Below are 24,870 nucleotides of genomic sequence, written 5' to 3' on the forward strand. Positions count from 1 at the left end.
AGTTGGAGCAGCTTTGGCTACAGGTAAGAGGCTGTGAAGACACCCATCTTCTGCATGGTGAACTGGTGCAGAGCAGCCTCCAGGTTTTACCTCCAGCAGCGCTTGGTTTCTCTGGGTTTGCTAATTCTCTCACAATTATCATCCCAGTGCATCCCAGAACTGTTGCCACAACAGGGAGCTGAGGCAGTGAGCTGTGACAGGGGCAGCTGCAGCCTGGGAGGAGTGGAAGCCCCTAGGCCAGACAATTCTGCATCCCAGATGGGTCCTCCATTCCTGCCACGAAGGGACAATTCTTCCCTTTGTAGAGTGTGAAGGTGAAATTGTTCCCTCTCAGTGAAGGGCTGTGAGCCTCCGAGGAGGGCTCAGGCTGGCGTCCCTCTGCTCCCCTCTGCTTTTCGGTGCTGCACTTCCTGGGTGATGACGACAGCCAACCAAGGGGTCACTTCTCCTGGGTCACTGCAAAACCGTCAAACGGAGGCTAGATATCTAGGACACGGCTCACCAGTCTTTAGCCGTTGCTGTCAAAAGCCAAAGTCTGTGGAATTAGGAGGTTACCTGCAGCATCAGTTCCCATCCCTGTCACCCACATACAAAGCCCACCCATGACAGGGTGGTTTCGGTGCTGCTGGGGCTGGAGGTGCTGCTGCAATGCTCCCGGCGAAGCATCCTACCTGTGCCTGGGCAGGGTTGGGAGAGGTAGGAACTCCAGAGCTGTGGCAGGAGGGGCACTGAGACGGGGCATGAGCCTGACTTGGGCTGCCCGCGGGATGGTGTGCCACCTCTGCTGCGGGAGGCGTGGGGCAGGCTGTGCGCTGCGGGAAAACACCCGGCAGCCCCTTTCCCATTTCCCCTTACATCTGCTCAGCCACACGCGGGGCACAGCCAGGAGAGGTCCAGCGTCCTGGGCTCTGGAGCTGACCAGAGCGCTCCCCAGGGTAGGGACAGGGAGTCCTGGGGCTCTGGTAGCGGCATCGGCTCCAGAGGTCGGCGCTGGAGACTCCGGGGCTCAGGGACTGACCGCGGCCACCAGGGATGGAGGCGGGAGGAAGGAGGCAAAGGGTCTGGATTCTGATGCCGCTCTTCGGTCCCAGGAATGGTTTCGGCTGTGCCGAGGTCTCGGACAAGTCCCCGACCCAGCGACAAAGGGACGGGATCCCGGAGGACGGGATGCTCTCGGATGCCGAGAGCGGGGCTGGGGGACCCCCGCTACAGGATGGCGGTGGAGGAACCCCCCGGCTCCCGGTGTCGGGGCTCCCGGGGGACGGGGCCGCGGCCGGGCGCTGCGGCGGGAGCGGCGGGCTCGGGGGCACGGCGGGCTCGGGGGCACGACGAGCCCCTCCCGGCGGCCGCAGCGCGGGGCGGAGGGGCGCTGGGCACGGCCCCCTCGCCGCGCCGCCCCCCGCCCGCCCCCAGCGCCTCCCGCGGACGGCGGAGCGCGGCGCGGGGCCGCGGGGCCGGCGAGCGGCGGCGGCGGCGGGGCGGCCGCAGCCCCCGACGGCAGCGGCGGCGATGTGGCGAGGCGGGGCGGCGGGAGGCGAGGCGGGGCGGCGGGCAGCGCGCCGGGGGCGGCGGGGCTGAGCGCCGGGCGGCCGGGGCTCCTCGGCCCCGCGCTGGGGACACCCGCCCGCCCGCCCGGCGCCGCGCCCGGCTCCGCACCCGGCACGAGGATTTACGGCGCGGACCGCAGCCTCCGGAGCGGCCAGGCAGGTAAGGCGCGGCCGGCGGCACCCGGGGGCCTCGCCGCCCCCGCTGCGCATCCCGCTCCTCCGCCGCGGGATCGTCTGGCCGGGCTCCGGACGCGGCGCAAGTTTCCCCCCGTTGCGGTCCCGGCGGGCAGCTCTCCCCGCTCTCCCCGCTCTCCCCGCTCTCCCCGCTTCTCCCCGCTTCCCCCGCTCTCCCCGCTTCCCCCGCTCTCCCCGCTCTCCCCGCTCCGCCGGCAGATGCTGCCGGGCTGGGGCTGCCCTGGGCTGCGCGCCCCCGCCGGCCGCTCGTCCTCCGCTCCGCTCCCCGCTGAGGCCGCAGCTCCGAGCCCCCGGCGGGACGGCGGCACGGCCCGGGCTCCCCTCGGGACCGGCCCTAGCGCCCAGGGGCCGCAGGGATGCGGCCAGGGCCGCGGGGGGAGCGGACTCGGCTGCTCGGGCTGCTGCGGGAGAAGGTTCTGTTGCTCTTGCGCCAAACTTGGCTTCGGGGAACCTGGCCTCGGGGTGGGAGCCCCGGGAGGCACCCGTGGGACGGGGGAGCCCCGAAGGACGTGCCCGGAGCCTGCTGCTGCTCGGGGTGCGGGTGTCTCGCCCCGCGGGGCCCATCCCGCTCCTGGGGATGCTCCCCGCTAGGCCTTGGCTGGAGGCTGAACACCGTTTTGGAGCTCGCTTCTCCGCAGGGAACGCGGGCTCCTTCCAGCCTTGTGGCGGGGCTGAGCGCTGGGAGGCTCGGGATGCTCCTGTTTTCGCCTTGGGAACGCGTCCCTTCGCAATCGACCTCAGGAGGCGAGTGTGGGAGAGGGGACATAGCCCGTGGGAGAGGCAGCACAGCCGGGGACATGAGGAGGGGGCCAGGTTTTCCCGAGAGTGCTGAGCATGTTCTGAGTGGGACTTCTCCTCTCCTAGCCCGGTAGAGGAGGCGCTGCCCACCTGCAGACCTGATGTGCCCCAAGGGCAGTGGCTCCTGCTGGGGGTCCTGCCTCGCCGGTGCCATCGGGTGCGGATTTTACCGGGGTGCTTCCCTGTGCGTGGAAGATCCCTGTTTGCAGCCTTTTCCCTCTTTTCCCTGCACGGTGGCAGACTGTCGCCATGGACCGTGCAGACGGGGCTGTGCGGCTGAGCTGTGACTTCCCCTGGGCGTCGGGTATCCATCTGTGGCTCTGCCCTGCGGAAGGGAAGGTGTGCTCAGCCCAGTGCATCGCCTGGGGAGCCCGCTGCCGTGCTCCTGCTCTGGAGAGATGTCACATCTGGACTGCTCTCTCTTGGACATGCTGCCGTCACACTTCTCCTCGGGCAGCTGGCAGAGGATTTAGGTGTCCCGCGGTGGTTTGTACCGGGAATCCGGGTGGCTGTAGCTGTGAGCTGCCTCCCGGTGGGCCCACAGTGGTGCCCGCTCCCCGCAGGATCCCCTCCGCACCTCCCGGGCTTGCTGTGCCCCGCGGCTCCTCGGTCTGCCGGCGCTGGTGCTGAGCGGGGCTGCAGCCTGGCTGCAGGGTGTCCACCCACCCTGTGGCCATGGATCACAGGTGGCACTGGTGGCACCGGGCTTCCCCCGGTGCCCGTTGTGTACCAAAGGGTGCCCTGGGTTTATCTGCAAGAACGGATGTGAGCACAGAGCTCTGATCACTGCGTGCAAAAATCCTCCTCCAGAGATCCCCTTCTCTGAGCGCTGCTGACATAAGGTGAAAGAAGCAGAGATTCTGCAATTTTAGGGCTCTCTGTGGGTTTTGCCGCAACCAACAGTAGACGGGGCTGAATATAAACTGGGTTTTTATCGGTTTCCCTGGGTTTTTATCTGTTTCCCGATGCAAAGCTCTTGCTGTCAGAAAGAAAACAGATGTTTGGCTGCCTGTTTAAGCCAGAAACGCCTCTGGTTAGGAGCACTAGCAGCACTGGGATCTCCAGCCCCATCCCCTTCACCTCAATGGCTTCAAAGGCTGCCTTAGCATAGCTGTTCTTAAACTTCTCTGGTTGCTGCCAGAGAGGCATCCTCCCTGCTCCCTCTAAAAAATAATGAGGAAAATATTTACAAAAAGCGGTGCAAATGGTGGAGGGGGGTTTCAGAGCCGTGTGCTGAGGGAAGTGAGCGTGGCTTGGCACAGCAGCTCCGCTGGAGCTCGAGTCTGGCGCTGAGTCCAAAGTGCTGCTTGCCCGTGTCCTCGTGGGGCTCTGGGTGCCTTGCTGTGCCCTGCAGACACTCCAGGGAGCTCTTCAGAGGAAACCCAGAGGTGGATCTGGGTCCTTGCTGAGGAGAGGCAGCAGCAGTGGAGTGAATATCCATCCCCAGGAGTGCCGTGTACACACACCGACCTGCAAGACAGCCCTGCTCGTTCTGTTGGAGAGAGAGTGCTTTCTCCTGTGTCCTCTTCCCTGCTTTAACAAACGGAGAGGTTGCTGTTTTGCTGTGGGACACCTAAAAGCACAGCCTGGGCACTGAGTTGGAGCTCATCAACTTGGTTTTCTTGTAGTTATTCCCATAGTAATGCTGCCCAGGGGCGGTGTCAGGAGGGTCCTGCTGGTGCTGCTGCAGGCTCGGGGTGTGCACGGGGGTACAGAGCAAGGTGGCATTTGCCCAAAAGGCCACAGCAGGACTCTGCTGAATCCCTGCTCCCAGGGTGCTCCTTTTGCCTCTGCAGCTTGTTGCCGGTGCCCTGACAAGTAGCTTTGTGTGTAAATGGGGATTTCTTCGAAACTCCTGGGAGGAGCAGCTGACAACAAATAGCTCAGTGGCAAAAATGTGTGTGCGTGTGTGTGAACTACAGTCTAAACGGGAGAGGGAAAACATCCACTTACAGAACTAATGCAAATGGAGTTGGCTTTCATCTCTCCCTGCAGCATCCTTTGTGGAAGGCATTTGCATTTCCCCAAAGTCAGTTTGCTACCTTATCCTTCAAGCAAATCCAGAGCTAGAGAGCAGAGGAAAGCCTGTTTACAAGGTGTGGGGTGCCTTGCCAGATCTGGAGAGAGCTGAAGTCAAAATATTTGATAATGAAAAGTCTTACTTTAAGGTAGCAACACTGAACACAGCAGAGGATGGCACACACAGACTGCAGTGTGTGCTCCACTGCTGAGTGCAGGGTCGGGGGAGCATTCCTGAGCTCCTGCTCTGCACGATTTCACGCAGCTGACCCATCCAGAAGGGTGGTGAGGAGGATAAATTCCTCTGACCTCCCCCTGGCACGGCTCTGAAATGCCACCGGGATGTGTGCATTCCTGCAGGGGGATCCTGGAGCTGTCCAGCATCACCGTGTTCGGTGTGTGGGGAGACTCCCGTGGCTCCCATCAGAGATCCACCAGCCCTGTGGTCTTCAGGTGCCCTCAGTGGTGTGGGGGGCTCCTGGGTCTGGCAGCTGCAGACAGCTCCAGGGTGCACTGCTGCCATTCTGGAGGGAGCCTCCAGCCCGGAAGACAGAAACAAAACAGGATTTCAGGAGCACTCCAGCAACAGCCATTAGCTATGCTAAAAGGATTAACAGCTCTGCAGGACTCATCAAGTGTTTAAAACATAACTCAAGCATCAAAGGCGACTCTTAAAGGCTCACATTTTCACATCAAGTCACTGTGAAAATTTCTATCCAACTTAATTAAAATATTCACTAGGCTCGTTAAAAACAAAAAGAGAAAAAACAAAGGCCTTTTTTCCTTAAGTACCAGGCCATTTTGAAGAGAGGAATTTACAGCAAAGTATGCACATTTCTTTGTTATAGAAACACCTTTATGAAAGTCTTCTGTCTCTGGATCACTGTGTCTGTCTTAAGCTCAAGCTCTCCGAAAAGGAAATGAAAATGTTGGTATTGTTTTTGTTGTTTTGTTTTTTTCCCTGGCTAGGGACCACAGCAGAGAGATGAAAAAGTGAGAAGAGCTTTGTAGAGAAAGTTAGATAAGAGGGTGGGGGCGTGTCAAAACCAGACCTATAATAGGAAACAAGCCACCGAAGTGCTGGTGAAAGTACCTTTTATCTTGAAGGCTCCAAGTGCTGTGCGGTGCATTAATACACATAAGAGCTGAAAAACAGTCGACAACATCTGGCACCACCACCTTTGCTGGCAGCAGAGTCACCCCAGGTGGGTCACAGGCTCACTCACCATCAGGCCCTGACTGCATCTCTGCTTTATCTGAGTTAATTTTTGGTCCACTCACTCAAAGAAGGACATTGAGATGCTGGAGCAAATCCAGAGGAGGACAACAAAGGTGGTGAAGGGTTTGGAGCACAAATCTGATGAGGAGTGGCTGAGAGAGCTGGGGGGCTCAGGCTGGAGAAAAGGAGGCTCAGGGGGGGCCTTACAGCTCCCTACAACCACTTGAAAAGAGGCTGTAAAAAGGTGGGAGCAGCCCAGTTCTTCCAGGTAATAAGTGACAGAGCAAGAGGAAATGGCCTCAAGGTTCACCAGGGGAGGTTTGGGATGGATATTAGGGAAAACTTTCTTCGTTGAAAGAATTGTCAAGCACTGGAACATGCTGCCCAAGGAAGTGGTTGAGTCACCATCCCTGGAGGGATTTAAAAGATGTGTAGATGTGTCACTTAGGGATGTCATTTAGTGGTGAATTTGGCAGTGCCAGGTTAGTGGTTGGACTCTACAATCTTAGCAGCTTTTCCCAGTCTAAATGATTCTGTGATTCCACAGCCAAGGTGTGACGTTGCTAATCCCAAGCCCCTTCCTATGTGTGCTTGGTCCTGGTCAGCACCACCACCATCTTCCAGGGGGCTGTGATTTAATTCTCCTTCCTTGTGATGTGCCCTGTCTCAGTGACATGGGGTCATCCCCAGGCTTCAGCATGTATTCACACTGACCAATCTCACCCTGCTCAGAGGCCTCAGTTATTTCCAGTGCCCTGGGGAGATGTAAAATAGGTAGTCAGACTCTGCACAATGTGTAACTGGAGCAGAGCCACTGGATGGGTGCATTAAACACAGTATTTAAACTTAGTGAATGATTTTTTGACATTCATAGAGTCCTTGAACATTGTAGGATTTCATCCCATTGTGTTAATTTTCCTGGTTTTGATGAATATTGAATCAGCATCCCGAAAAAAGGAATAAACATGTTCTCTCCTTGCTCTTGTTTACATATGAGTTTGATTTCTTCCTCTTCACACCGTCCTGCCTGGTGCTTGGAAGGGCAGTGCTGAGAAATGCCACGAGGAGCAGAGCTGCTCCTGCTGCATCTTCCCAAGGGGATTTGCAGCCTCTCTTCCTTCTTCCCTTCTTGCTTGGCCATTTCCTTGAGGCAGACTGTGGGACCTGAGCAAACACCCTCCTGGCCCTGGGACCCTCTGGACTGTGTCCCCGTGCCAGGGACACTGAGCTGCTGTCACACAGGGCTGGTGGCACAGGAAGGTGTGTGAGCACAGACTGTACAACCACGTACTCCGTGCACGGTCGGGGTGTGAAATGCAGGAATTAGGAGGTAAGACAGGGTTTTTCCATCAAGCGTTTATAGCACCTTCCTCACTGTGTGTCTAGACATAGCTATAAATGAGGGAGAGGGCTATTACCTGGGAATAAAATGACTGAAACTAGCCCTGGAGAGCTTGATGCTGTATTTCCAAGGAGCTGGGAGATTCCTTATGATTAATGTAACAATATCAAAGGCTATAAACTCACCCCAGCTGGGTACTGAGTCAGGGGACACACTTAAAATGTACCTGCCACTTGCAGCTTGGACTTGGCATTAACTATGGTCTCTTGCCAGTCCTTGGCCATTCCAAGGGCTGCCACTTGCTCACGGATCAGGGGTTCAGCTCTGCTGACTCCACCAGCTCCAGGGGCATCGTAAAACAGCCCAGTGGTTGCCATGGTCTGATTTCTCATTGCAGCATGGACCAGTGGTGGTGTGGAGGAGAGGAGAGGTCGTGAGTAGAGCCTGGGCTGTGCAGCTCACTGGGAAACTGCCTTCACACCTGAAAACTTGAGGCAGGGGCAGCAGGAGCTCTTCTGTGTGCGTGGCAGTGCCTGTGCGAGTGGGAAGCACCTGGGAACTCATCCCAGAATGCCCTTTCTCCATTCCAGTCCTTTTGATAGTGGTGGGAGGAGTTATACTGCAGAGATCTTATTTTTTTGGATGCAAATCCTGTTCTCTGATCATTGCTTCTGCCATGTCCAGCACAGCGGGGTCTAAGTCTGCCTAAGGGTTTGCCACACTGTTATAGCATCAGCAAAAGTAATAAAGAAGAGAATGGACTCCCTGGAAAAATACCATGAAGCAAACCACTGACACATTCCTGACAGTGTCCACAGTGAAAGCCCAGAGAGTTATTTTCTTCAGCTATGAGTAACCTACCTGCACTAGTCTGAGTGACTGAGTGAAGTGGCACGGGATGTCTCTACTGATGTTTTGGTTGAATTAGAGGATGAAAAAAGGGAAGGGAAAGGATCACACTGATGGCTAGGACCTTTTGGGACCTGCTGGCCCATGGCTGACCTGCCTTCTCAGGGAGAAAGGATGAGAAACGGCAGCATGGCAAGGGGTTGGTGCAGGATGCTGGCGATGGGGAACTTGGCTCAGCACCTTTGTGGCTGCAGGAGATGTTCCCCAAGCTGGGTTTTCTCCTCCAGTTAGGTTTCCTCCTCCAGATTAGCTTTCCTCTGCAGATGGTGCACCATGTCCAGGCCTTGTGGCCCTGCAGAGTTTTCTTGTGTCACACATTCAGGATTAGTAGGCACTTGGGTAACATTGTCCTCTGAGTACCTAAGACCTATTAAAAATTGCTCTCATTTGACTCCATAAACAGTACCATTGGAAATGCAGCAATGCTTCTGGGCTGTGAGTAAATATTGGCCTTGAATGAAGTGGTGGATAATGGGAGATAAGTTATCAACAGCTGTTTAACTTAATATTACTTCCATGCAAGATAACACAGAGCTCTTGCAAGAGGTTAATAACCAGATGCAGAATCCATCACTGCAAACACACACACACCTGGCAATGTGCATCCAGAATTTTCCCACTGGAATGTTACTACGGCTGAAGGAGCGTGGCAGCAGGGAACCATGCTGGTGGGCCTGGCTCCAGTGGCACCACAGGGCATGTTGTTGTGGCTCTGTGCAGTGACTGGGGGACAAGGGTGCTTTCCTGTGGGTCCAGCTCCTCCAGACTGAAGGGGCTAGGATGGCATCATTATATAGCTGTGTTAACAAAGTTTTTGCTGCTGCTAATCAGGTTTGAGTGCCTGTGCTGGGCAGTGACCATGGAGCTAAGAGTGAAGGAGGACAGGGAGGCATTAATAGAGAGACTTACAAGATGGTGGCGAAACAAGAGCAGTGCATCGGTTGTGAATCTCAGGATCACCACAAAAAGGAAAGCAGCTGATGCTAACCAAGATTTTAGCCCAGAGTTATGGGTCCATATCAACTTAGGTGGCTACTGCTCTCTGGTATGGCTGTTCCAGCCTGACGTAGGACCTGCAATTCAGTGGGATTGTAACTCCAAGAAGAGGCTGGCGAAGGCCAGAAGCACTCAGGGAGATTGGAAAGGCTCTGCTAGCGAGCAGTGCTTGGCTCTGCAGCCACGAGGCTGCTCTGCAGAGAGGCTTCTTCCCAGGCATGTCCCAAAATGTGGAGCTGGGGCAGAGGAGGCGTTTCAGCCACCTGCCCATTGCCACAATGTAGGCTTGCCCTGGCTGTTTTAATTCCATTCCTCCCACTTGATCCTGGCCATGGAGCTGCAGACTTTCAGCGTTCAGCTTCACATGTCAGAGCCAAGGGAAGGGCTGGGGTGCGGATGGAGTGGACCCTGCCTGCTCTCCTCTGCCTGCTCCACCCACAGGGCTCCTCAGTGCTCTCCCTGGTGATCAGGCAGACACGAGGTCACTGGTGTCAGTGCCTGGCTGGGACGTGCCTGGGATGGCTCTGAAGGCATTGCTCAGCATGACCGAGCCCTCGGCAGAGGCTCCTGGCAGAGCTGGGCTGGCTTTCAGTGCTCCTGGCTCCCAGCCCCTGCTTTATCCAGCAGACCACACTGCTGCTCAGCAGAGCTGGCTGCAGATGCTAGGACAGCAGCTGCAGTCCTATTGATCCCTGTGGGGATGATAAACCCAAATGAAGACCCTTGGGAAATCAGCACAGAATACAAAAATCTGGCTGCAAAGCAGAGGCTCAGACTGTGACAGCCCTGCAGACAAACCCATGTGAGAGTCCAGCTGTGCAGAGAGCTTGCTTTGAATGTGGATTTGATGCTTGGGATACATAAGGAAATCTTTGTTGGTTTGCACGAGTCCATCACACCTTTTCCTTCTCCCAGAGGAAGTGTCTGGAAGAGATCCAGGTCCTTGCACCCATGGAGGGAACAAACCCTCAGCTTCCCTGGGTTCCTCAAGGGGGTTTCTCAGGTTATGAAGCTGGGGTGAACAAACAGGTGAGTGTCTTGTAAGCACCCAGACTTCTCACGCTCTCAGGGTAGAAAGGTCAGGGAAACACTCTGGCCTCCCAAATGAAAGAAGCCTCCCCATGTCCCACTGCAGCACTGACTGTTGCACAAGTAGATGGGGATGTGTGTGTTTTCAGGTCATGCCACGTTTCTGGTGTTTACACCCTGCTGGAATAGCTGGAGGCACTCTGGCCTTGCTCACTCTCCAGGTGATATGGGCCCCAGGTATCTGCTTTTGGGCCAACACCATTAAAAGGCTCAGAGCATTACCTGCTTAGGTAAGCACATCTCTGGAGTCTTGCTAGTAGCTGCAGTTAAGGGGAAAGCTGTGTTACTAATCCTCACATGTAGCTGGTTTTTTTCCAGCTCAGGCATTCCAGCTGAACTTTTCCCCCTGTGCTGTTTGCAAACCAGGCAGAGTGCAAGCGTGCCCTCACCCTTCCCACACACAGACACAGCAAGGCAGAAAGCAAATGGCAGGTCCCTGGTTGTCCTCAGCCATTAGCAAAGAGCTCCAGCTGCCACTGCTGCTGCCCTGGGATGACTTCTCTGTTCTCTGTGGGCTCATTTCTGCAACAGCAGCAGAGGCAGGCGATGTGGGTTCACTGTTTTATAGCCACGCCTTGCCCTTGGCCATCATTTACATGGTGAGGTTAAATTGCGGTCTGAGATCAACTTTATTATTAAAGGTCCTGAGTTATTAAAGGTAGGACAGCCTGGGTTGACCCTTGTGGACTTGCATGCCTGCATTTAAAAAGCAAAGGAAATCCGTGTAGATGTGCCAGCAGCACCTCATGCTAAGGCTGGTCAAGTTCTGTGTCCAAGCAAGTGCTCCCTGCTGTGGACTGCAAACTTGGGATTCTCTTCTAGAACTGGTCTTTAAGCTCCTGCTGAGGTTTGCCTCTGTGAGCAAAGTCCTGGCTGGCAACAGCTTCCTTGTTTTTTCCAGGAGAACCAGCTGCATCGTGGCTCTGCTGAGCAGCACTTCCCCTTGCCCTCAGTCTCCTGGTATCACTCACCAGGGATGCTACTGGGGCTTATGCTGCTGCTACACATCCTTTTTTTGGGTAGCTTCCACATAATTTATCTGTGGAGCTATGGGCTCCTGTTTTAAAGCTTTCTTTTAATCACTTTGCAAAACACCCAGGTTCTTGTTTACTCTTGTTTGAGTTACCCTTATGTATCTCAAATTTTGGGGAATATGTCTGCTGGTTTTCAGCATGCAGCACAGCAGCAAACCACCCTGGGCTTCCTGGGAATGGGAGCCTCTTGCTTCAGAGTCCTCCTCATCCTCTGCAAGGTGCAGTTATATAATCAGTGGCTTGTTCAGTTCGTGTTTCCCTGACAGAAATCAATCTCGTACTGTCTTTGGTTCCTCCTTCGATTTCTTGGCTTTTCTGATCTTCCCACCCCTTCTGCAGCTACACAACTCATCCAAACTAATAACCAGCATGGTTTTTCACCTCAGGTAGCATTGTGTGCCCTCAGACCTTGGGCAATGCTTGTGCTTCCCTTGCTGTGGGTGGAAGTCATGGTGGGGCTCATAACTTCGTAATTAATTCTGTCCTCTTCATAAGCAGGCTTTGGCAATGAATCCTTGCAGTCTTACACGGATCCTGTGTCAAATTCACAGGAATTTCATGAGGCTAGCATTGCTTTGAAGTCCTTTTTCACACCTAAGCCTAGCAGAGGGAGCATAGGAAATTTATAGTTGCAAAAGAACTTTGCAAAGTTGTATTACGCTCCATTTCCTTGGCAAAGCCAAACTGTGCAGGGAGAAGGGAATAATGACTGGAGAAAAATGCTGCAGACATAAAAGGAGAAGATGCTGAATGGGAGGGGAGAACTGACAGCCTTAATGTGGATTTGGGGGGGATTTATACACCTGAAGCCAAGTAGTCACAGAGCTTGGGTAGTTTAGGTGACTACTGGGACTCATTGGTCTTCATTAACCTTCCAGCCACCTGGGTTCAGGTGTCAACTCAACGTCAAACCGCAGCTGATCAAAACTTTCCCTCTTTGAGAAACTGTGGGGAAATCGGGTTTTCAAGTGACTGAATGGGATTTTATGAGGCCTCTGCCTTCCTCAATATTGTTAAGTCATTCAATATCAAAAATCTAAAAATGGATGTTTGGGCCTGAATCCAATTCTGGGCTCCAGCCACAAAGAGCTGAAAAAGGTGCTGCCGTGTTTATTTGTAAGTGAGGAACCTGCGTTTTTCCCAATGTGCCGTGGGGGGTTTCTTGCCCCTGCCTCCCAGAGAGCTCAGGTGGGATCCAGAGAGCAACACAGAAAGCAACTTCAGTAATTTCTATGGTGAATAACCTTTTCTTTCCTCCTGTACCTGCTGGGAATGCTCTCCCCTGACCCAGAGGTACAGTGGTGTACAGGCAGAACATAGGAAAGATGCCATCAAGCTGGGAAAACCATCTGGCTGGAGTAGCTCTGGGATGAGGGCTGTCTATCACGGCTGTTTGTTTGGGAGAGGAAATGGAAGAGTGAAAGGCTTTCCCAGGATAGCTGTGACTTGTCAGGGCTGAGAGAGACATGCCATGTGAGCCCTGAGTCTTCTGTTATCTGAAATCCAGAAATTACTGCTGGGGTGGCAGTGTCAGATGAGACTGCCAAGTGAAGCATTGCTCTGGTGGCTGCTGGCTGAGGAGTGCCCATGTTGAAGCAGTGGTGGGAGCCTGGTTGAACAGCCGGGCTGCAGGAAAAATGACCCACAGCAGGTGCACTGCACAGCAGGTGCCGATGCCACCAAAGCACCCCCAGGCTTTCGGTTCCACAGTGGCCTGACACAAAATTCACGGCTGCTGTCCAGCACAGGGTGGCCAAGCACACTCTTGCATTCCATTGGCAGCAGAGTGACCTGCTCAGGTTGAGCCGTAGACAGAAATGTGGGCAGCCAGGCTGCAGGGTTCCTGTAGCATCCTAGAAACTCCGAACGCTCCTAAACTCCCCGCCTGGTGCAGCCTGGTGAGCTCTGCCCATCTCCTCCACGGGGCTATTCTCCAGTGGCTGGTGGTGTAGAAGTTGTAGGGTAACACAAAATCACACCAGTAGCTTCCACTGGTCTCCTGCATCCTTTTGTTTGGTTTAAAACAAACTGTTTGCGAGTCACCGCCGTCATCGTCAGCCGTCTGCCAGGCTTAATTGGGTTGTCCTGTAAAATATCTTGCATATAACTAAATCAAAAAGAGTGGGGCTCATAAAAGGGCCAGTGTGTGGCACATTGATGTTATTTATAGGCTTCTCTGTGGTGCTCATCACCATGGCAGCTGTGAAGGTCGATGCTGACACTTGTGAGGGAGTGCCGTGGATGTTTTTAAAAAGCCACGTGCCTGGAATGAAGCAGTGTTTATGTGTTCCAGTGGAGCTGGGAGCAAGGTGCAGTGTCCTGCGGGGAGCCCCCAGCCCCAGGACAGCAGGAGGAGGGCAAGGGGCCATGGCAGGTGATAGCAGCTCTGTGGGCTAAGGCTTCTGGGCTTGTAGAGCCCACAGCTCCGGTGCCCTTGGTGCTGCATCCTGGCTTCTCCTTGGAAAAGTGGGCAATAAGCCAAAGCAGAAGAAAAGTACTCACATGGAAGAGGCTGGAGGTCCATTCATCCCTTTTCTCTTCAGGATGAAGCCCTCACGTACCAGCTTGTCTTTTCATACCTTTCTGTTTAATTATACTGAAGCCAGTGGTGATTGCTCCACAAGCGTCCAATAGAAGCTTACTTTCCACAGCTGGCTTTTTCTGATAACATTCTTTCTTCTTAAAAAGCAAACAAAAGCAGCATCTTCTCATGTCAGTTCTGTGACTGGCACATAAGAAGCCTGCTTCAGCCACATCCAAGGAGAGCTGGTTTAAGCATCTGCACCTCAGCCTCCGCCTGGAAAGCAGCCCCTCGCAAAACTCTTCCCAGTCCCAACAGCATTGCTGTCTCCAGCAGCAGGGCTCCAAAATGACTCTCAGGGAGATGTGTAACTAGATTTGCACTCAGTGTGGTCCTTCTATTACAAAACTACCTGATCTCAGCTAAGCCAGTGACTCCACTTCCTCCAAACACCTGGCCAGGCTCTCTCATCATCTTCTCACTTGCATCAGGGTGTCACATCTCAACCCTGACCCCAGAAACCTGTGGCTCTAGCCAGTCCTTTATGGATCTCTCTGCCCATCTGAGAAAAGCTTTCTATAAACCTGCATCTTCCTTCTACTGAGCTAATTGTGCCTCTCCCATCTGCAGGCAGGAGTATTTTCTCTGAAGGATGAGCAGGGGTCTCTGGAAGGGGCTGTTTCTCAGCAGCGTCCCTGGTGCACGCTGTGCCTTTCCTGCCATCCCTGTTCCTCTGCAGCAGAAACCAAACTGTGCCTGTTTTCCCTTCTTGTGCAGACAAGCAGGGGCTTCTTCCTACCCTGTTCTTGTCTCCTCTCCTTGCTTCCCACAGGCAGCCTCAGTTCCCTGGCTGCTGTTAGCGATGGACCTTTTGGTCCTGTGAGATAAATGCTTCGTCCCCACCACTGACACCCCTGGGGTCTAACAGCTCCGAGCCCTGCCCCAGGGAGGGAATATTCCTCAGGAAAGCCCCAGAGGACATAAAAGTTATTATTTAACTCACTGTTTCCACTTGTTGATGGTAACTATTTCTGTTGCTGCAGGAACAGGGGGCCCTCATGCCCACATCTGTAAGCATTCAATTTATGCTTTCTTCACAACAGTAAACTGCCTTTGCAAAAGCCATTTGGTTAAACAGTCGAAGTAAATAAACTCACTGGATTTTTATTTTCTGGGAGCTTATGCAAGCACTCCACTAACATTTATTGCCCTGGCATCCACTGTTAGTCCCACAGACACCTGCTCGTAGAAATGAGTCCACATGGGTAATGGGTGTTAGGGAGTTGGTGTGATGCTTTCCCTACCTCCTACAACTCTATTGAAGAGCTCTTCTTGCAGAGCAAATACATGGAGTCTCTTTTTGCTCTAAGACTGATACGGTTATTAAGCTTTCTGCAGTGGAAAAAAGATTGCAAGGCAATTCAGCTCGCTAGCTAGGTCATGAATCCATGTAGATGTTATGAATGGAAACGAGATGCATGTGCCCTGGGCTTTGCCCAATCATACCAAGCAGTAATACAAGTCAGGATGAAAATAAATCTTAATACCAACATGCCCTACATGAAGCAAATACTTATTTTACACAAAACCTAATTTTAGCACGTCAAGACTGTAGCCAATCCACTTTGTCTCACCATGACTTAGCATAATGACATACATATAGGTATGAATATATAGATTTGTAAACATGCTCTTTCCCCCCCTATTCTTTGCTGAATGTGAGTGCCCCAAGAGGCAGAACTGGCTGTCTCAGGAGGAGCCTCTCTGCACACTCAGAGCCCTTCTCTCCCTCACCTGGGCATGGGGAAGGCATCATGGACACCCAGCTCTGCCATGTTATGCATAGAGCAGCAGCAGCTAAGAAATGCCAGAGCATGGCGTTAATGCTGGCTGGGTTCAGCTGGGTAGAATGAAGTGCTGATGGGTGCCAGGTTCTGGGGATGCTGGCAGGGGATGCTGCCTGCAGCCCTGCCTCCCACACCTGGCCCCACTGTAGTGATCTCAGTGCTGGCAAAACAGCAGCATCCAAATGCTCTGCAGCATGGGGTTCATCAGTGTGCACGCCCTTTGTCTGACACCCGTGGAGAGAGAGCGTGGAGAATGCCAGAGGTTGTGAGGGAATGCCCTGAGGGAGTGATGATATGCTCAGGTTTTCCAAGTGCCTTGGAAAAAGTAGTGGAGAGCTTTGCTTTCCAGAAAAAAAAAAAAAAAATAGAAGTCCTTTCTGGCATTACACTTTCCTGCATCCTCCTCCTGTGGTGTCTGAGCTGGTTTATGCAGCTATATTAACTTTCACTTCACCTTTCTGTGCTGCTTCCTTCCCCCACACACCTTGTCCAGGGAGCGGCCCAGACCCCTGCAGCAGGGCTGGTTTTCCAGGAGTTGGGATGTGCAGCAGCAGGGCAGTGTCAGGAGGAGCCTGTCTCATTCCTGCCCCAGCACACAGTGATTCCCAGTGGTCTGTGCCAGCCCGGGGGCACCCCACAGCCACAGCCACAGCCACAGCCGTGCTGGGGCTCACACAGCTGCTCCCCATGGTGCTTGCGCCTGGGCAGCGCCTCTGGGCTGTGGGGCTGGTGGCCCCACGGCTGCACCAGGAGCCCTGTGGTCCCTGGGAAGGCCCTGGCTGGTGCGTGGCTGCGGAGGATTTTGGCTTGCATTGGCAGCCAGCGAGGAGTGGCTGGCACTGGTGGCTGTGCCTGTGAGCCAAAGCAGGCTGACAGGCTTGGCAGCCAAAAGCACTGTGAAAGGCAAGGCTTTGGACCCCTTTGGAGACTAGTGCCTAGATGGTGAAGCCACTCATGACACATCTGTCGTGGGGAGCACGTGCTTGGGAGCAGCCACCGGTGCTTTTGTGAGGCCATGGTGGTGTGGAGCAGCTCTGGAGAAGCAAACACCCTAAGGAATGTGTAGGGGGTTGTGGATCCTCACAAGCTGCAGGGAAGCAGCTGTCTGGGGTGCTGCTGCCTTCCTGCTGAGGGGAAAAGGGCTGCCACAGGCACCCTGAGAGGAGAAGAGAGGTGCTGGTGCAGGGAAGGTGCGGCCCTGCCTCCCCAGAGGAGGAGCAGAGCAGGTACAGCAGATGAAATGACCTGCGGCTCTCTCCTTATTAAAAGAAAATAGTGTTTGCTGGCAGCAGTATGGATCTGACACCTTGATCCATTGAAACGTTCTCAAAATATAAATCAGGAGGATGCAATCAAAGCCCCCTGTGCAGGGAGAGTTTCTGCTCCTGCTGCTGCCCTCTCCCAGGGTGGGAGAGCCCTGGTACCCCAGGGCAGGTGGGTGTGGGTGGGGTGGATGTGAATGGGGGCTCCCACCACAGCACCAGTTTGTGGGGAGGTTTGACTGGGTGATGCATCACTGAGCCCATCCCTTCTGGCTCAGCCCGAGCAGCTCTGGAAGGAGAAACTGATGGTGATTTAAAGGTGTCGGAATCAGGAAATCCATCACGTCCCTCGCTAATCTGCTGCTGTGATTGATTACCCTCACCATTAACTGCCCGTTACAGATACACACCTGATTTCCAGCCTGAATTAGTCCCTGGGCATGGCAGCATGGCCCAGTGATGGGTGTAGGGCTGTGCAGCGGCTCAGGGGCCCTGGGCCAGCACAGGCTGAAGGCACAGACACCCAGAGGCCAGGAACAGGGGGCATGGGGTCCCCACGATGGATCCCCAGGGCAGCTGGGGTTGGGATCTCTGCCCAAGGGCTTGAGGACGTCAAAGGGGCTGGGATGAGGGATGGCACCCTGCCCTGGCATCCCCTAAACCAGCTCACAGCGCAGTACATCACGTACTGGTCCACTTCCCATGCAGAAGGATCTTCCAGCAAAGGAGTGGGAAGAGTCTTGCTTTGCTCTGAGCTAAATTGTGCAGTAAATTAAGCCTGATCTGCATGAAATTTCCTCTGCATGTATGTTCCAGGGTGAACCTGGGAACAGGTTTTATCCAAATTCTCCTGCCTTTTGTCTTTAATTTTAAGAGTTAGAATCTCCTGTAATTGCCTCTGTGCTCCTGGAGAATTGGGTAATACTAAAGAAACCCTCCGGTGGCTAATTGAATGCCTTATAAATGTTCTGACTGTAAGCAAAGTTCTCTGTCTTACATTATAAAGATATTTAGGTCCCATTCTGTGCTAGGGTGATAATTTTATGAGGGATTTTCATATCTTTTGGATGCAATATGGGATGGATCATTACCTTTTTTTGCACTTAATTGCTTTTATCATTGAGAAATATTCAGTGCTCAATGGTAATAAAGAGCCTCTGCTAAGGAGGCCAAACACCGAGTGTGTTACTGCCAGTGCACAACTCCTCGGTGTGGCATTTCATGTGTCACCCACACCCCGGGCAGAGTGGGCTGCTCACCCCAGACCCCCCAGGAGGGAAGGGCAAGGCCAGAGCCCCACAAAAGTGGGAATTGTCTTGTTTTCCCGAGCATCCCCTGCCCTTCTGGCACCTTACCCGTGGCAGCCGGAGCACAGAGGATGCTCCTGCAGCAGCTGGGGATGAGGTGGCTGTGCTCCCTGGTGCAGGCTCCAGGCTCAAAGAGGGCACTAGGAGCAGGCCTTGCTTCTTTGAGATCAGCTTGAATGAAGGAAATTTGCTGCTCCTCAGGCAGAAAAATGGGTTGCCTGCTGGGCCAGGCTGGCATCTCTCTACCTTTGCTCCTCAGAGGCAGGGTTACAAAACCAGGTCCAGATGTTTGCCTGCTGTGTTGCCTGTGGCTTTCCAGGAATGCATTTTTCAATGGCCTTCTACAGCTTTTAATTAAAAGAGCACTTGCATCATTTATTAATTACTTATTAACCCTTCGTAGCTGCTACAAGCCCGTCACAGACATCGGTGGTATCCTGCTGATGCTCATAAGTCCATCAGCAGCCATTGCAGTTGATGGATTTAAGCAATCTGCTGACCTGTTGGGCCTGGCAACAATTGATTAACTATTCATTAAAACATCTAGAAATTATTTATGAACCTTTTATAAACTATTTATAAGTGAGCAGGGGCAGATTTATTCATTACTGCGTATGGGCTTGCAGTGGAGGGATGGAAGGAGCTCCAAGCTGAGATTCCAGCAGCCCAGCTCCAGGCAGCAGGAAACGTGCCCAATGTCACAAGAAAGCCTTTGGCACTCCACGCATTTCTCCAAATTACACTGGCTTCCTGCAGACCCTGTAGGGGGTCAAGTTCCCTCATAGATGTGGGTCGTTCTCCCAAGGATCAGAAATAACACAGAATGGAGAATTTTCTGCTTTTCTGCAGAGTCAGGTAGTTTAGCTAAGTAGGGGCTGGCAAGAATCCAGTAGCAGCTTTTTAATACACTGTTGGGCTAAACTTAGAGGAGAGGATGAGCAGGCTTGTGTGATGCTTTGCTTCTAGTGGCATAGGATTAAATTACCATCCCATTTTACTTCATATTAGTATGCAGGGATATAGAGTGCCAAAGGCAGCAGCTGCCAGCAAAACCCTGTTGGGTGCGCTCAGGCAATGAGCTGGTTCCTGGGTGACTTGGGGATGCAGTGTAAGAGTCAGGTTCAGGGCCCATAGCTGAACATGAACCTAGCATGGATTGTTCCATTTTCGGGCTCTTTTCCCAGCTTGATAATGAAAAAGCAAAAATCTGCTTTCTCTTACTTTCGGTGCGGTAGAGGAAGGGAAGGTGGAGCGTCCTTGCTCGGCTTAGACTTCGTGAATCATTCCTGTGTTCCTGATCCGTAGTGTTTGTACCAAAAATGGAGACTTTTCCAGGGGCTGCCCAAAATGAGCAATGCTGTTCCTTGCTGCAGGATTCCAAAACACTCACTGCCGCTGGGGGTTATCTCCAGCCCACAGAAATGTGTAGGGCTTGACACTGAGGAGCCTCCTTGTCTCTGGAGCTCACCATCACCAGCCAGAAGCTGCAGATCCCAGCTCTCCCCGGGCTGACAGAAGAAATGACACCTGTAATGGTATCTTGCCATCTACAATCCCTTCCAACAGGGCATCCATAATCCTGCCTGCAGCAGGTGTTGTCCAGCAGGACACAGGGATAAGTGATGACTTCCCAGGAGCTGGTGTTTGCTGTGGCAGGTCTATGAGCTGGCAGGGAGGGGACAGATGTGCCTCGTGTTTATTGTACCAGGTTCCTTGTCTCCTTCCTGAGTATCTGTGCTGTTTTCCTGCTGGTGATGCTCAGCTGTACGAGCCATGGACGAGCTGGAGGGCTGGCTTGCTGCTCAGCAGAGGAGGGGAATCCCAGCATTAGCAGCAATCTGAAGTGGCAGATTTGTGTGGTGATGAATGGTTAGCTGTGTTTCAACACTTTGTTTGGATTTATAGAAGGGGTGTGTTTACACACATGTAATTCGTTCAGCAGAAAGCTGTGTATAGTTATTATTTAAGCATAAACTGGAGTAATTCAGCGTTGCACTGTGTGTGTCCTAATCAGTTTAAAGCTGAACTGAGATCAAATCAGTGCAAGCCTGAGTCTGGCTGTGCTGTCCCCACCCTGCCATAGCCTGGGCCCCGAGGGTGTCCTGCGGGGCATAGCTCACACAAACATCATGTAGAATTTTACTGGTGTTCCACCTCAGAGGAAAGGAAAGCCAGCTCTCTGCACTCTCTCCTACAAGTGCACTTGAGCTGTTTTGGAGTGCAGCACAAAGAAATCAGCTTTTCCTGGGAAGAGAATACAAAGGTGCACCCAAAAAGCCATAGGTGGCTCAGTATTCTTATAGGAACACTCAAACCAGTGTAGTCCCCATTCACCCGGGGCCAGGGAGGTTTGGAGGGTCAGAGGACCCCCTACCCCAGGCACAAGGCAGGGCTGGGCACTGGAGGGGGGTTGTACCTCCCCAGCTCACACTGCAAGCTGGAGCTGCCCTCCAGTCCAGGAGGTGGAAAACATCCTGCCTGGGCCAGCTCCCTCTGGCAGGACATCACTCTGTTCCTCTGGCAGGACATCAGGGTTTGGTGATGTGGTTAGAAACCCCCATCTGGCACTACAGGCAAGGTGGACTGCCACCAGCTCCAGCCCATCCTACCGGAGCAGGGTGATACCTGTGACACACAACGGAGCCAGCAAGAGATGTTTGGAAAGAAGGGATTCAGGGGGCTCTGCAGGTCATAGCACAAGATGAAAACAGGTCCCACCAGCCCCCTAAAGCAGTGCTCTGGTAATGGGTTTTGATTGGCTGGAGAGTGGGGCAGCTCCATCCCAAAACCAGTTTCCCCTGGCAGAGTTTCCCTTAGCGGAGCATACGGGCCCCAGTCATGCTGAGAGAGCACCATAATGGGGAACACTGTCACCCCCAGACCCTCAAACAACCCAGGAGCAAGCCATCCAGCTTGCATTCTCCACTCACTTGGTTCAGCAAAGCTGAACTAACAGAAATCACACTGAGATCAGTCCCCAGGGGGCTCGAGATGCTCCATGTCTGGAGAGAGCAGAAAGCCGCTGGTGCTTGCCCTGGAAGAGCGGGGTTAATGCTGCAAAGCTGTTCCCAGCTGCACAGCCCTGGTCCCCTCACCGTTGTTTCCAGCTGGGAACACCTGGCAGTGGGTTTTGTGGTAAACTGGGTCTTTGGCCAGTGCTTGCCTCAAAGCCTGCTCCACCCAGCCCAGAGAGGTCAGCCAGGCACTGGAGGAGGGCCAGGGGCTGAAAGGATTCCCCTCTCAACTGCACAATTCCTGCTGCACCCCGCAGACCGCAGAAATTCATGATCTTCTGTCCCGTGTTTGGCCTCTGCGCTCACACCCAGCCCCTAGAACATGGAGGGACATGGGGACATCCCTGCAGGGAGGAGATGGGTGTGCTGGTGGCCACAAGGTGAAGGCTTAATGTGGTGCTGTGGCAGATATTGGCCACCTAATTACACAGCAATTAACCACCCAGAGTGGGGCCGTCCTTACTCCATGCATATCTATGAATCCAGGGAAGAGCTGGAAGGCACAGGGACTCAGCAGATGAGCACCCCTGGATGTGTGGTGGTGGTGGTGGTGGTGGGGGATCCCCCTGGGCCTTACATGGCTTCAGGGGGACCTGGGCTTCCAGGATTCCTCATGAGAAATGGTTGCCTGATGGGACCATGGGGGATGCCATGGGAGAGCACTGGAGGTGCCAGCCAGAGGGTGGAAAAGGCTAAAGCTGAGCAAGGGTGGGAGAGGGAAAACGGTGGTGCAAAAATCAGTGCAAGATGTTGGCATGGTGCTTAGAGAGGGCTCCCAGAAGCAGTTTCAGAATGTAAATTAAAATAGCAGCTGATTGCAAGTGCACTCACTGTGCCTCTGCAGCCAGGTGGGTTTTTTGCCAGCCCAGCAGTGGCCCTGGCTGCCACAGCCCCCAGTCTCCTCCAGTCTCTCCCAGCCTCCCCAAATCTCACCACTTCCTTAGGAGGGTTTCATCACTGCCTGTTTTGTACAGAAGGGATGCTCTGCAAACACCAGTTTTCCTGTGCCTTGTGCAGCTGAAAATTCAGTGAGAAACACCTGCCATTTTCCACATTGCTTATTTTCTCTGGAAAAATGGGAAATATCTGCTCTGTTCCACACTTTATCCCCCTTTCCCAGGCAAGAGTTTCCTTCCCAGTGAGGGAGAATGTGCATGATGACTTTGCGGCCATGAATGGATAGAAAGGGGGTTTATTGCTCTCCCCTTTGTCTGGCATCACTTGGGAATGAGGTTTGAACACTCTTCCCCTGGATCTATGTTTTCTAGCAAACCACATTCGTTGTTCCTGAAAAGTCCAGGCCATTTGCCACTTTAAACGCAATCTAACATTATCAGCAGAGGGGATGGAAGGAGGAGGGTAAAATGACCCCAGAGAGAAAGGAAATATTTCTGAGGCTGAACAAAGCATCCCAGGATTGCTCCAAGCCACTCTTCATAGTTCATTTTGCTCAAAAACCAAAGTGAAAATAATTAAATGACTGCCAAACGGAAATAATTTATATTGGATTTTCAGCCTGTCTGCCAGACCAAAACTAACTTGTCATCCTGACACCCCTAATATAGACCAGCCCCAAGGAGGAGAGATACTCTCTGTCCTGCCCTGGGGATACCCCAAATCCCACCTGTGATACACACCCATAACCCCAGGGCTGTGACTGTGCAAAGCCGCTGCTGGGACCTGGAGCTGGTTAATGCCCTCACTGGCATGAGCTGCTGGGGTTGTTCCCAGGTGCCAGGATGAGGCTTGGCATTAGCCATGGCCTGATTGCTTGGCTGGCATCAGCAGCAAGAGAGTTTCCCATGCACATTTTGATTTAAAATGCAGGAAAAGAGAATGAAAAATTAGTCCATTCTGAGCATGTCTAGAAAGGAGTGACTTCAAAAGTTAACAAGGCAAGTCTCCCTTTTAAAAAGATGCTTCTAAATTAGCCATTTTGGGTCAGTCTCCATCTCTCATCCTCTGAATATGCCTTGTCCCCCCCATTTCATGGATGGGAGAAAGACAGTTAGCCATTCCCCACTCTTAAATAGCATCTTTCAGCAGCTGGCTAAGCTGCAAAATGGATTAACTTTGCCTTACAGCTCTGTACACAGCAATTTCAGGCTTGCACAGGAGTTGCATAGCCTTTCCAAGCAAAACCTTTCCCGTGAAGCCCCTTCTGGGGATACCAGGAGATGGAAAGGAGCAGCAGCACGCTGGGGAGTAGGGAGTGGAGAACACCAGGAGGTGGGAGATCTGCCCCCATGTACAAAGCCAGCACTGAATGTGGGCAGGGCACATTTTCCTGTCATCAGGAATGAGGAGGGAAGGAGTCAGCCTGAAGCCTGGTGGGGACCCTGGTGCTGGGAGCCTGGATCTGTGGCAGAGGAGATGGGCAGAGTCCTTGGGTGAGCATCTTCTCCATGCCCAGGCACCTGCAGCTGGGGGCACAGGGGTGTTGGAGGGGCTGGTGGCAGGTCCTGGCCATCTGGCCCGTGGGACAGCAGTGACACTCTCACAGGGGGATGTTTCAGCCCTAGCAATGGGCAAGGGCTGCTGTGTCTCAGCACTTCATCTTGCTTTCTCCCTTGTCCAAGCACTAGCTTTTAAGCTTGCCAGCCTTCCTTCTGCAGGGGACCTCACCCAGCCACAGCCTTCTGGCAGGAGCTAAATTGCTCTTTTTATGGCAGGAATTAACTCCTGTCACCTGCTCTGGCTGTACTGTCCCACGCACAGCATGGCTGGAATGGGAGCCCTGGGAATGTGCTGGCCAGGAGAAAGTTTTGGAGGGGCTGGGAGGCAGCCTGTGCCCTCCAGGGCCAGCCAAGGAGCCGTGTGTGAGCAGCAGAGATATCCTCAGGCCCGGGGTCTCGATGCCAGTGCAGATGTCAGCCAGAGATTTCACAGCCAAAGCACATTCATCACGCGCCCTCTCCCCACCTCCCCTCCTCTCTCCACAGAGAGACCCGAATAGCAAGAGCCTCCTTTTGAGGCTGGAAGTCAGGTTTAGAATTTTAATGATATCCTGTATCCCACAGCCTTTCATTTGGGGAGAAACCGCTGTAAATGACCCATTTTTCTTCATATAATGATAATCATTACCAAGAGGAAAATGAGCACTGAAGCTGGGCACAAACGCAGTCACACAGTAGAGGGGTGGCTGACTCTGACTGGCAAAATGTTGCACGGAGAAATATACCTTTTATACTTAGAAGGAACATAAAGATGCCTTTAAACATGCATGTAAATTTGTAACAAATAAGTCACCGTGGCTTGAAAGAGGAAGCTAAAGAGAGCAGCAGTAAATATTTTCTCTCTTCGGCAATAAGCTCCAGCACAGCAAATTGTCACATCCTCCTGGGGGACAGGACCTGCCTGCACTGTCGGGTGAGGAAGCCATCTCCCAGTTTCCATGCTACCTCCTTGCTGAGGTCCCTCCTTGCCTGGGACCTGGCAATGAGGAAACTGGGAGCTTCCCACACTACAGACATGGCCCCTGCTCCTGGTTGTTTTTGAAGAAGGGAAAGAATTCCGTTAGCAAGGAAAGCCTGGAAACCCAACAGTTTGTGCAAACAAGTGGCTTAGCCCCAGGAAGCAGCACACACCTCTGCTCCTTGGGGTGCTGTCTGACCAACAGCTCAGACCCCTGCAGGGGCACTTGCTGGTGGTCTGAGCTGCTCTGGTGGAATTATCCTCACCTGGCTGGGGATGGATTCAAAGGAGAGGGAATACTGGAATACACAAGTTACTACTTCAAATTGCCCAGGTCATGCTCCTCTGAGCCATGCC

General features: G+C 53.3%; 1 protein-coding gene across 1 annotated transcript in view; it reads left to right on the forward strand.

Moving 5' to 3' along the window:
* Positions 1 to 1,582: 1,582 nt before the first annotated feature.
* Positions 1,583 to 24,870, forward strand: part of TMEM121 (transmembrane protein 121) — a 33,918-nt gene continuing 10,630 nt past the window's right edge. Inside the window, exon 1 of the mRNA XM_066324864.1 lies at positions 1,583 to 1,707. The gene's annotated coding sequence lies outside the window, so the exon portion shown is untranslated. The remainder of the gene's footprint in view (positions 1,708 to 24,870) is intronic.

Source organism: Sylvia atricapilla, chromosome 9 (assembly GCF_009819655.1).
Source record: "Sylvia atricapilla isolate bSylAtr1 chromosome 9, bSylAtr1.pri, whole genome shotgun sequence".
In the NCBI taxonomy this organism is placed as follows: domain Eukaryota; kingdom Metazoa; phylum Chordata; class Aves; order Passeriformes; family Sylviidae; genus Sylvia; species Sylvia atricapilla.